Source organism: Panthera leo, chromosome C1, assembly GCF_018350215.1.
Source record: "Panthera leo isolate Ple1 chromosome C1, P.leo_Ple1_pat1.1, whole genome shotgun sequence".
NCBI classification, from domain to species: Eukaryota; Metazoa; Chordata; class Mammalia; order Carnivora; family Felidae; genus Panthera; species Panthera leo.
The window spans coordinates 55,683,448-55,696,592 of NC_056686.1; the positions used below are offsets into that span (position 1 = coordinate 55,683,448).

The window sequence follows — 13,145 nt, forward strand, 5'->3', positions numbered from 1 at the left end:
TCAGCTCCCTGTGCCAAGGCAGAGATACCAGGGGACTTGAGGCCACTGGCCAGGAGGAGAAGGATGGTGGGGCATAGTTCTATTCACTGGGGCAGAATGGGAACCCGCAGAGAGCGGCTGCAATGTTTCACTCTCCTAATCTGCAAAAGACAAATAGTTACAGAACTTGCTATATTAAAACCCGAGACTGTTAGTCTGTAGAAGGGAGGGGAGGGTGGAAGGGAGGGGAGGGTGGGCAGGGATGAAGAGCTTTCCTTTTAGGGGAAAAAAAAAAAGCGGGGGGGGGGGGGGGGGAGAATATGCAAAGTGGACTACAATTCACTTTCAAAAAGATTCTTCTGCTTGCAAAATGGTTCTTTTGAAGAGGGTAAGTCCTGGGTATTTAAGAGTTTGGTTAAAGATCAATAAAGAAATCCCTGGCTTTTCAGATGCTGGTGGCAGAGAAGCTAGTGTTAGGGGGCAGGATGCCAAATCAAAGATCAATGTGATAGGAAGGTCAGAGAAGCCGAACAAGGATACCACTGGTTTCTGGGAAGAGTCAGTTTACTTTGCAAAAAAAAAAAAAAAACCCTTCCTTTATGCATTTTTTTTTCTTCACAGGGAACTTTGGGATGTGGGATCCAGGCAGCAAGGGGGCAGAAGGCAGAATGACTGTGGGGGAGGGAGCAGCAGAAAGAGAGGGTGGAGGAAGGCTTGTCTGCAGCATCTCTCCTCGGGGTGGCGAGTGTTTTATTTGCACCCTCTTAGAGTTCTGAAATAATTAACATGTGCTGCCATTCTTGTTTTTCCAGTGGTGATTTCATCCAGTCCTTGTAGAAACTCAGAATTAAATGTCACGGTTTTGTCTTCGGGAAAGCAAAACTCTCCTCCAGACAAGAGGGTTCTGCATACCGCCGGTGAGCGCGCGTGAGATCTGAAACGTTTGCAGAGTGCTAATCATTAACACACTGCTTTTGAAGGCAGGACTGCCCCTTTCTTTGCTGACTATCTCGTTTCCTTCTGTTGGGTCCTGCCCTGTCCCAGTTTACTTTCTGTTTCTCCCACTCATTTCCATGCATTCTTCCGCAATGCACGCGAAGTCCTGAATAGCCTCTCCTTCTGTGCCGGCCATGTCAACACTTCCCTCACTAACCCTCCTTTTTCAAAATAAATTCATCTCTGACTTATTTTTCCAACGCCTCTCCCTCTTCTCACTCCCCTGGGAGTGTCTGGGGGTGGGTGTGCAAGGGGAAGCTCTCCTCCTTCCCAAGTAACACAGGAGACTAAAGTAAAAGAACTGTAAGCAATTGTAAATAACACTGTGTCTGAGAGGAAGCAAAGTCTGGTAATGAATTGTGGAGGTAGCCAGATCTGAGTTTGCATACTGGCTTTGTAATTTACTAGCAGGGAGGCTCTGGATAGGTTACTTAACCTTCCTAAGCCTGGCTTGCCTCATCGGCAAAATGGAGATAACAATGTAAAAACTCCTCCAGGGCTCTAAGGACAATTAAATGGGATGAAGCATATGAAGTGCTTCCAGTTCCTGGAACATAGTAAACACTCAACAAATTGTGCTTCGTTATCATTGCTACTATTATTATTATAATGTAAACACTTTGGAGAGGAATGGCATCCACCCCCCCACCCCCTTCCCCTGCTGCCTAAGGAGGAACAAGGACTCCCTGCTTCTAAACACTCAAGAATAGATCCGTAAGTACGGCTTGGATGCAATTATTTGCTGATCCGCAGCCCCTGGGAAGCACTTCTCAGAGGCTATGTGCAGAACAGAGCAAAGGGCCTATTTTAGGCGTTTCCAATCAGAGCACAGTGGTTGATCTGGATGGTGTACCTGGCAGCTGAAGCCGCAGCCACAGCCCCCTCTCCACAGGCGAGAGTCATTCCCAGGAGGATGCAGCACAGCCCCAGGCTCAGGAATTTACAGCCAACTTGCCCCCCCACCATGTCCCTTGTCACTTTTGGTGACCACAGTCTTGAGAAAAATGAAAAGCAGTAGCTTCTCCTTACAAATAAGGCAAGGACCCTGCCTGCTGTTACTGAGTCACTGGTTAAGCCTTGTTCCATTTGTAGACTCTCCCAGAAAATGACACAAAACACACAAAGTCAGGTTCCAAATCTCAGAAAGGCTGATTCACCAGGGCGTGCTTCAGAACTGGAACTTTGGGGATGGGAAGTATACATCACAGCCTAGCCCACCAAGAGCCTACCTTCCAAAAGAAAAAAGAAGAAAAAAAAAAAAAAACCAGGAAAAAAGAGATGAAAAAAATAGAAAGAAAGAAAAGAATAGGAAAGAAAAGAAAATTAAAAAAAAAAAAAAAAAAAGGAAAGAAAAAGTCCGAACCTTTCCTAATAAGGTAATGCCACATGCCATTTGTGGTTTTGAATTGCTCAGGACTCTGGGATCATATGACATTCACTGCAGCCACTGCTTCAAGCTTGTGTGAGAGGCTCTCCAGGAAGAGGAGAAAGACTCTTCGATGTGCCTCTGGGGATTACAAATTAATGGGGAACACACTTTGCCGGTGGAACCCCACATTGTCCTGATTAGCCACACTGCCTTGCACCCCTCCTCTCTGCTGCCCCCTGGAGGACTCCTGTTTTGCAGGCTCAGGCCCCAAAGCTCTTCGGTTGCTTTGCACGCAGGCTTTCTCTCCGACTGGGTACAAGCTTCTTGAGGGCAGAAATGCTCCTTTATTTCTTTTGTCTCACCCTGCTATGCTTATCACACACAGCATAATCCACCCAGCAGTTATTCAATAAATCCCTGATGACTAAATAGTGCTGAGAATTTTACAGATCAGTAGGTGATCACTTTATACCCTTAACCCCCGACTTATAAATCAGCAGGATTTCAAAAGCTGGTTTCAAAGAAGGCTCTTAGGAAGCATATTTTCCCACAGAAACAGTGTTCTAACTGGGGGTTGTGTTGCCAGGCCCACTCATTTCTCAGAATATCCTGTCCATATTTATATACCCTCTTTTTGAGCCAGACTCCTATCAGATTGGCAGATCACATGCAGAATAAACTTCAGTTCTTTCTATTTACTTTAATGATTCACTTTAGTGAATTCACTTTAGTTACAGCATCAGTGACTTGCACAGGTATTTCCCCTCGTTGGATGTATTTTCCTATTTTATGATACTTCATGTAAGTAATAATCTGTATATCAGATACTTTAAAAATAACATTAACAAAGAGTTATTTTTGTTCACCATTTAAAAAAAGATAACACTTTTGTCTTTCCTTTTGTATCAAAATATTTTTTCAACAGTTTTTAACTATAACAATTATTTGGGCCACTCAGGATTTTTCCAACTATTACACACACACACACACACACACCCCTGTATATCCATTCATACTTACCTCTTTTCAAAAAAGATTTATAGTAAAGATCACAGCCTCCATGACTGGCCATTCATATTTTTGTTACTACACCTATATATATTCATATTCATAGATATACTAACACATAAATATATATATTTATTACAATAAATAAATATATATATCATATATGTTTGTTGGCCACTAAATTAATAAGTGACATTAGCTTTTAAAGTAAAAGCTATAGGGGCGCCTGGGTGGCTCAGTCGGTTACGCGTCCGACTTAGGCTCAGGTCATGATCTCACGGTTCGTGGATTTGAGCCCTGCGTTGGGCTCTGTGCAGACAGCTCAGAGCCTGGAGTTTGCCTGGGATTCTGTATCCCCCCCCCCTCTCTGCCCCCTTCCCCCACTCCCTCTCAAAAATAAACAAACATTTAAAAAAATTTAAAGTAAAAGCTACATTTGTTCGAACGTAAGGCAGAATCTTTAAGACACTTTCTTGCTGGGGCATAAGGAGAATGTTTAACGGTCTGCCTTTGGGAATAATACTATATGCATAGAAAAAAGTTTTCTGTGCTTCAGGGAAGGACAAACACCATGGTGAAGTCTGTGGCTGAGGTGGCCAATCTCCTTCAAGCCTGCGGTGTGGTGGCTCTAAGGGAGCATTATTAACTGTTAACTGCCAGGGTGGGGCCTTCCAGCAAGTCTGGGTTGCTGTGTTTGTGACCATGAGTAGAAAAGGTCACATGTACCCAAATGCTTGCTGTTGTACGGCTCCCTGTAAGAGCCTCTGGACACAGGTAACCTAAACAGCCTTATCTTGGCCCTCGTTCCCATTCAAAAGTAGCCCGAAAAGATAAACCTAAATGATTTTCCAACATGAAAAGCAAGAGATCTCTTGTATCTCTAAGACTGACAAAAAGGATTAACCTGTGGACAACTCTCGAAGTGGGAGACCAGAACAATAGTGAACAGGAAGATCTTCCAAATTTAACATGCTAAACTCATGTACTGAACATGCCTCACTACGTCTTTGAGTTCTTGGCTGCCTTTCTAACCCAAACCAGCATTTAGCACAGCAAAACAGAGATGTCAGGTTAATGATTGTGAAGCATGACAAGAGCTAGCGCATTCGTATCACAGCTGTCTTTCAGCAAGAGTTATTGCCAAAATACAAGCAACGGCCATTTCTTCTCCACCTCCCCTCAAGGTGCCTGGTAGTAACTCAGTGTGGCTCATCCTTCACTGACTGATTGGGCTGACCCTTTAATCGGAAGCCCTGAAGAACGGCATAGTCTCGCCAGCAGCTCCTTTCTCGTATCAGCTCTTACAGAAAATCTAACATAAGTTCCTCTACTCTCCCACCATTGGGAGGAATATAGTTCAATCAACATGGCAATCAATTACCCTATATTCACCTTTCCTTGGTGTTTCAGGATTCTACTTCTGATCAGTGACAAGAAGACAGCTGTCTAGCTGGAGCCAATATAAGGGACTGGGCTGAATGTACTTTAGATTCCAATAGACAAGTCTGAAGTATGATTACTTCCAAAAATTTCACATATGGACAGGGCGTTGTTGTTTGTCTCTGGAAAATGTGAAGTGCACAAGAGTGGGGTTCATAGGTTTTATGTAGTCAGATCTCAGTTATTTGAGCTCTTATTCTAATTTAAGGACGGCAGATGTGTGGCACGTATTCTGCCTCATCCCCCTCCGTGCCCATGGCAGACATCACTAATAGATCACAGTGCTCTTTCTTATTGGGGCCAGATGTGAGTTAATTAATACCTCTTTTCAACACCTGGCTCCCATCGACCCTAGGTGGCGCATATGCTGAAAACAGTTAGCTATTCCTGCTCTGATGTCAAACACTTTATGTAAATTTATGCAACTGACAGTTGACTAAAGGATCTACTTTTCTGCAACATTCTCTTTATTCTTAGCTGATCCCTTCACTAATCTAGCTGCAAATAGTATTAGCTATCATCCATTGCATGTTTACTATGTGCCAGATGCTGTTAGTCAGTGCTGACTTATGTCTCTGTGTCCTTACACAAGTTCCAAAGCAGAGAAGGGTAGCTTAATCTGATCTGTATTACAGCTTCTAGCAACTTTCCCTAGTGACTCCCAGGCAGAATTAGTGGCCTTCTTTCGGCGCCCTCCAGTGCCACCACTGCATTGACCTCATCGCACTACAATGGCAAGTTCATGCAATTGTCTTCTCTACTCAATGAAGACCCCACATCTCACTCACCTTTGAATGCCCAATACCTGGAACACAGCTGAGTACACAGTGGGTGTTCAGTATATATGTTGCAAGAATTTTTTTTTTTTTTTTAAAGCTCCTGTTTTCAAATACTCTCAGCGCTTCAACTCAGGCCGGTTTTACAGTGAATGGAGGATCCAGGACCAGTGCTGGTCATTTACATCACAAAGCAAGGTGTGCTGGTCAGGTAAGCCAGAGATAAAGGAGGCCCAGGGCAGCCCTCAGTGGACTTGCAGGAGTTTTCTCTGGCACCACCCCCCCCACCCCTCCTCCGTTCCTGAGCACTGAAAGTGCTGTGCTCACTCATAGCTCTCTTTCTGCCTTCATGCTTCATTGCCTGCATTTATTTATTTGTTTATTTGCTTGCGTGCCTTTCTCTGCCTGCCACACTGGATTGTGTTCTCCCCAGTTCTGTGATCCCAGCACTTAGTCCAGTGTCTGGGCAGTGGTGCATAAAGGCTCCTTGAAGGATCTGTAGTAAAAAGTGCACTGGCCTGAGTCAGGAGCACAGGGAGCGGCTTCCAGAACTGCCCTGACGGCCCTGGGCGGTTTCATTCCGTGGCTGTTTCTGTACTTGTTAGTAGGAGAATGCCCGCCCTCGACAGGTGGTGCGTCTTGAGCGTGACCACGTATTTAAATGCTCTGCTAAGTTATCACTTCTCCTTTTTGTGAGGTTGTTGGGTATGGAGCTGGTGTTGTCGCTCTAGAATACCACCATACCCCTTTCAGCCACCCTGGGCCCCCCTCGACCCCGCTTCCTGCAGCCCACTTGGCTGTGACATGTGAGAACCTGCCATCTCCTTCTTGTTATGACCTTTCCAGCATAGTTCATAGAATTTCCTTGCCTCCGTTTCTCCTCATCACCTCCCTGCACAGCCTCTTAGGAGGATCAAGTATAACCTCCCAGCGGGGCCCACAGGCCCTGAGAGTTCTGACTCGTGATTACCTCTCCAGCTTGTTTCTTACCCCACCCGCCTCCCACACACCAAGCTCCAGTCATACCTGAACTCAACATTCCCATCCCCACCACAAACCGCCCACTGTTAATGGTCTCCGACTCAGGGAGTCGCCCCACTATCCAGGCAGCTGCTTAAGCCAGATGCTCTACAGTCACCCTGGGCCCCCCTCTCTCCCACTGCGCCTCTTCTTATAATCTCCTAGTCCTGCTCTTTCTGCATATGCGGACCTTCTCAAATTCATGTACTTTATAGCCCCACTGCCACAAAGCTAGCTGGGACTACAAGCAGCTTGCCACTGATCTCTGAAACATTGTGACAGCTTCCTAGTTGGTCTACCTGCCATCCGAACTCTGCCACTCCATTCTTCACAGCTAGAGTAAACTTCCTGAAAGAAAGATCATATTGTGTCCTTCCCCTTTGTAGACTTCTTCCACAGCTTAAATGTCAGTTCCTCCAGGAAGCCTTCCTGATGTGCTCCCACAGCACCTGTACTTCTTCCATTAAAACAGTTAAGTGTGCTTGTAGGTCTTCTCCACTGGAAGCAACCTCTATGAGGGCCCACCTTGCTCTCCTCCTGAACAGTGTGACATTTTTTATGATTTCCTATGTACCCGGCACTCTAACCTGCCACTCGATAGCCATTTCCCCCCTCCACTCTGCTGACAGAACAAGTGTGCCCTTTCCTCACGTGACTAGGGTAAATGCAGATTGGTCTACACCACATAAATGACCTCATCCCATTTGTTAGGGATGAGTTTTGGGGTGGGCATATGTCCCAGTTCTGCCAATGACACATGAGGAGAAGTCAGCTGGGGTTGGGACACGGGTTTCTAAAGGTCTCTTCATTCTTAAGGAGAGATGCATAAAAAAGTTCTCTGTCTGCCTTGGCATTGACAGGAGAGAAGGAGCTGCCTGCAGCCTTTCTGTATCCATCAGGAGAGCTAGCTAATGCTTTGAGGATGACATAATAGATGAAATGAACTTGGTGTTGATGAACTACTAAATTGGTCACCTGTGGAAAGCCTGCATCTGAACTTCTTTTTAGATGAGTTGGGTTTTCTACTTGTAGTCAAAATGGATATAGCTACTCAGGGAATTTTTTCCACTTTATATTGTCTTAATAGTACTTAGGTAAAAATCTTATTTTTCTGTTCCATTATGGGCTTTCTGAGGGTGGGGTTTATGTTTGATCTATCGTTGTATCCCCCAAAGGCAGTGTGGCTCATTCCATTTCTGTGCTGAACTAAAAGCCCACAGTGTCTTCTGGATTTATACTGTGAGATCCCAGTACTCTTTTTTTTTTTTTTTTAATGTTTATTTTATTTATTTTGAGAGAGAGATAGAAAGCAAGCAGGGGAGGGGCAGAGAGAGGGAGAAAGAGAATTCCAAGCAGGCTCCACGCTGTCAGCACAGAACCAGATGCAGGTCTCAAATTCACGACTGGGAGATGATGGCCTCAGCCAAAGTCAGGAGGCACTTAACCAACTGAGCCACCCAGGTGCCCCATCTCAGTACCTTTAAAATAGGTCTTGCCTTCTTCAAGGGCTTAATTTTTTTGTTTTTTGTGTGTACTTTTTAAACACTCAACATAGGAAGAACCATCAGCAAAATATAAAAGCTTTACGGTCAACTCTGGGAGGCTAACCCTACCTTATCCATCCTTCTATACCTCGTAGTACCGAGCACATGCTTTGTGCAAAGTGGGTCCTCAAAATGTTTGCCAAATGAATAATTGAATTTGCCTGCGATGAGTCAAGGGCACTTAAGACTTTTACAGTGTCCCAGGGTCATGATGATGAACAGTAATTACCGACAAACCATGCTAAATATATCCTGGGCTTGGGATATCACTAGTGGTAAAATTCTGTTTGTAGGAAAGCCTTGACACCACCAAGATGCTAAGGCTTTCAGCTAGAACCACAAGCAGAGCTAGGCCTCGTAGAGTGAGCCAAAGACGAAGGTTCGATCGGCAGGAGTGGCTGGTGAATGTGCACTGAAGGCCCATCTTGTTTGTGCCAGGCCCTTGGGCTACCGCCAGCTAAGACAGCACCGTCGTCCTCAAGGGGCTTAGCATCTGGGAGCAGAGGGAGGGAGACAGACAACTTCACAACAGTGTGGAAACTGTGACGAGAGGTCCAGCAGAGGCTGCAACAGCGATGCCTGATGCACGCTTGCTGAGGTGGGAAGACCTCCCTGAGGAACTGTGGGCTGCACCTGATTGCAGACGGAAGTTAGTTCCTCAGAGGGACAAAGGAAGAAAGAAAAAGGAATGGGCCTGTCAGGCTTATAGTTTATAAAAAGCGCACTGCATTATGGGGTAGGAGAGACAAGGCAAGAGTCGGGGATACCAGCCGGGAGGCTGCCGTGGTGAGACACTGCCTTCTCAGGCTAGACACAGACTGAAGACAAATGCTGTCGGGCCCGGGTCCCCAGGAGCTTGTGGTGCTGTGGCTGCTGCTCAAAGGATGACAGCTCTGGACATCAGCCTCCCACCTCCTGAGTTGAGGATGGGGAAGGGGTCTGCTTTGGACGTGGCATGGTACAGTGCAGCGATTAAAAATTTCTCTTTGGTTATACAATACTTTGTTAGAATGAAAATATGAAAACCTGTTACTTTAGAAGAAGTAGGGGCGTCTGGGTGGCTCAGTCAGTCAAGCGTCCGACTCTTGATTTTGGCTCAGGTCATGATCTCATGGTTCGTGGGATGGAGCCCTGCACTGGGTTCTGTGCTGACAGCGTGGAGCCGGCTTGGGATTCTCTCTCTCTCCCTTTCTCTCTGCCCCTCCCCTGCTCACGTTCTCTCTCTTCTTCTCAAAATAAATAAACATTAAAAAAAAAAAAAGGCACAGTAGTAGCTCTGAACCCGGGGTGTATTTGTGTGTGTGTGTCACACATACGCATGTGTGATATGAAGTACTTGCTCCTCGTTCACGCCTATTCTATAGTTAGGCAAGAGATAGTTCTGGTCCCAACAATACTGCTGATCCCTCTGTGCAGGCTCTAGTCTCTTTGACTCTTTTTTTCTCACAAGGTCCACAAAGGATCTGGACCTTGAAATCTTTACAGCCAACAACTGCTTTGAATTTCCAACCTTTTGCAGCAGAAGGGTTTGGTAAAACACCTTGCTAACCTACTGCAGGGGTGGTCTGTGCTTTGAGGTTTCTGATTGTATGGAGTACAATGTCTCACTCAGTTCCCCTGGCTGAGGTTTAGGAGAGCCTCAGCCCACATGGCCAAGCACGACCTGGCTATCCGGGCCTCAGGCCATGGGCATTATCCTCCATACTATAGTATGGCTTTTCTAAGCATGCCATTATAAAGAAGAAAGCAGGAAGTCCTGTTCTAGATGGGACAAGGAAAAACATCCACGTGAGGTGCTCTGAGTTAGTTTCATCCAACTTCGGCTCAGGTCATGATCTCATGGTTTGTGGGTTTGAACCCTGCGTTGGGCTCTGTGCTGACAGCTCAGATCCTGGAGCCTGCTTCAGATTCTATGTCTCCCTCTCTCTCTCTCTCTGATCCTCCCCTGCTTCTGCATGCTCTCTCTCTTTCTCGCTCGCTCTCTCTCAAAAATAAACAAACATTAATTAAAAAAAATCCACGAGTCCAAAAGCTCCTTTGGCCTATCCCTTACACATCTTCCTATCTCTCAAGTGTCTACTAGCTGTGTTAATGACAAGGCAAACACCAACCTGCTTCCAACTGCATCCTGGGAAGGTGAACACAGAAGGTGATAAGTAAAAGGGCCAAAGGCGCAACGACAGATGGAAGCCTCCGTCCCTGTGCTCTCTCCATCTCACGCCTTTCTGTCTACCTGGGGACCTCCCTCTATTGGCTATTATCCCCACCCTCAACAGCTCCAAACTCTCCATCTGTCTCCTTTAATATGCATAATTTTGGTCACCATGGGGGAAAAATATCTCATTTTTAGATGGAAAAATATTCAGAAGGAAAAACACTGCTTTCCTTGGAAAGGCTGACCCCCGAGTCTCTAGTTCACACAGGCCCCCAGAGATGCTGACAAAGTTCGAAGGAAGATTCGAGATGACTCAGTTCACTTCGAGAGAAAAAGTGGTGGGGCTCCTGCATGGCTCAGTCGGTTAAGTATTTAACTCTCGGTTTTGGCTCGGGTCAGGATCTCATGGTTTTGTGAGTTTGAGCCCCACGTCCCTGTGGTGACAGTGCAGGGCCTGCTTGGGATTCTCTCTCTCCCTTTCTCTCAAAGTAAATAAACTTAAAAAAATAAAATAAGAGAAAAAGTGGCAACGAAACAAGTCTCAGTGCTCAGAACCACAGGTCTCAGAAGGAGGTTTCAGCCTAACATCATCTGGGTTTCCTACTGCAGTGGAAACCTCCCACACATAAGGCACACATAAAACACCAATCGATCAAACCGCTGGGACTGAATTATTATATCTGGACAATGATTACTGTGGCCCAGGTCCTGTTTCTCTTCCTCAGAGCTCACTGGCATCGTGACAACCAAAAATGTTGTCTGGTAGCCGTGGCCAGCTTACTAACCAGGGAAGCAGGTCCTCTGCCGTTCATGTCCCCTGGGATCGGCCTGGTGTCAGGCCTGGGGAGTGCCCTATGCCCTGACTGCAGCACGGAGGGCTGGCTCGACACCCTGGCAACCCTCTGGTCATGGCTTTAATGGGCTAAAGAGACGCTGCTGGACACCACTCTACCAGAAGAAACCCAAGGAACATCTACCAGACGAACGTGAAGAAAATAAAGTCAGCTGAGAAGCTCCCTGTAGAAAAGTTTCCTGAAAACATTCGCCATGGGAATAGCCTTCTCCTGACTGTTCCAATGGAAGAATAATGATCTTATTACCGACAAAAAGTTCAGTGCAAAGTCCAGCTCAGGGAGTGTTACGAAAGCCGGCAGAGGTGTGGTTTTGCGTAAAAGGAGTATCAAGAACTGAGTCCTTTCCTCAGAGAAACTTCTCTGTGTTGGCTAATTATAGTCTGAGAGCTATTCAACTCAGTAAACACTGATCAAGTGCCTACTGCATACATGCAAAGGGCTGTAGGAGGCAGCATAGTATAGTAGTTAAAAAAAGAACTTTGCAATCATGTGGGCCAGGGTTTGTGTCCTGACTGCTCCATCCACTCCCTGTGTGACCTCAACAAAGCTACATAACCTCTCTGTGCCTGGGAGTCCTCATCTGTAAACAGGGTTATTGTGGGAGGGATACTTATAGATCTTAGACTAATGCCTGACTTTTAGTAAGTACACAGTACTCATTAGCTATTATTATTATTCTAATCTTTCTGCACCTCAATTTCCTCATCTAGAGAATAGACATAAGAGGTAAACCTACCTCACGGGGTTGTTGTGAAGATTAAAGGGAATGATGCATGTACAGCATTTAGTATAATAACTTACACATAGTGAGTGTGCGATAAATACTAGTCACTGTTGTTCCTATAAGATTCTCCCTGAAGTATGTTAAAAATAAGACACCCACATATAAATGATGGTCCATGCAACAAAGAAATCCCTTCTTTGAACAATGTCATTTTGTGACAATGCTCCCATCACCCCCCTCCACCCAAGTTCTAGTTACTTTCCAGACACCCTGCTGTGTGCTAATTAGGCTCCATGCTGACTCTTCCAGGAGTTCTGATATTCCTCCAGATATTCTAGTCTTCCTTTTAACTTGATATTGACATGCCATCCATCCTGCCATTTAAGGGACTACTTAAAAGTGTGGTTTTGTAAAACAGGGAGCAAACCCACAAAGGCTTCTGAAGCCCGTCTACTTGGCTTGGAGGGAACAGAAAAGTGGAGTTTTATGGTATCAAATACCAGAAGCAGCTCTCATAGCCGCTAACGTCGTGAGGCTCTTCCTCAACCCTGGCGAGGTGCAGAGCATGTTATATGCATGACACCACTGAGACAAGGGCCCTAGCAAGTTCCAGGGAACTGGAGGTCCTAGCTGGTGTGAACAGAGCTATGGGCTTTGACCCATACCTGGCTCCAAAGTCCATGCTTACAAATCCTGGAACAACTGCCTCCCTCCAACTCATCCAAGGGCAACGGTTTCCAATTACAAGATCACTCCCACTAATATTCTTCTTAGGGCAACCAGTTCACCAGTTAAATGCCTTTTTTTTTTTTTCTTCCCCTTTCTGCTACTTGGCCAATCGTGACACCTAGTGGCCAGTTGAGAGTATGTCTCCTTAAAAGGCTGGTGGGTGGGGCACACAGAGCTTCAGGACTAGAGGGATCTGATGGACACATCCAAAGTGAGGAAACAGAGGCTCAGAGAAATGAAGCAAGTTGCCTAGAATCAAAGAGAGAAGGAAGCCAACGTGGAACAGCATGGAAAGCCTAGACCTTAGAGTTAGTACCTGGGTTCTGATTCAGATTTCATCTAATTTCTACCTTCAGCAAAATACTGTCTTCAATCATTTAGAAACAAGATGGAGCACCTAACCAAGTGCTGGTCACTGTGCCAGATGATGGGGACATGATGATAAGCAACAAATCTCTTGTCTTTCCAGCCAAACAGGAGAGGAAGACACTTGCACAGGATTCAACAGTAACACCACCAGTTAATACGAATTATGGACTTACTGTGCTGCC

General features: G+C 45.7%; 1 protein-coding gene across 2 annotated transcripts in view; it reads right to left on the bottom strand.

Annotated features, from left to right (window-relative positions):
• The window catches only part of GNG12 (G protein subunit gamma 12), a 106,001-nt gene that overhangs the window by 46,934 nt on the left and 45,922 nt on the right, over positions 1–13,145 (bottom strand). The window contains exon 1 of one of the 2 annotated variants that reach the window (XM_042952117.1): positions 5,581–5,692. The exons of the other annotated variant lie outside the window; for it this stretch is intronic. The gene's annotated coding sequence lies outside the window, so the exon portion shown is untranslated. Of the gene's footprint in view, positions 1–5,580; positions 5,693–13,145 lie in introns of those variants that run through there. 2 annotated transcript variants of the gene reach the window in all.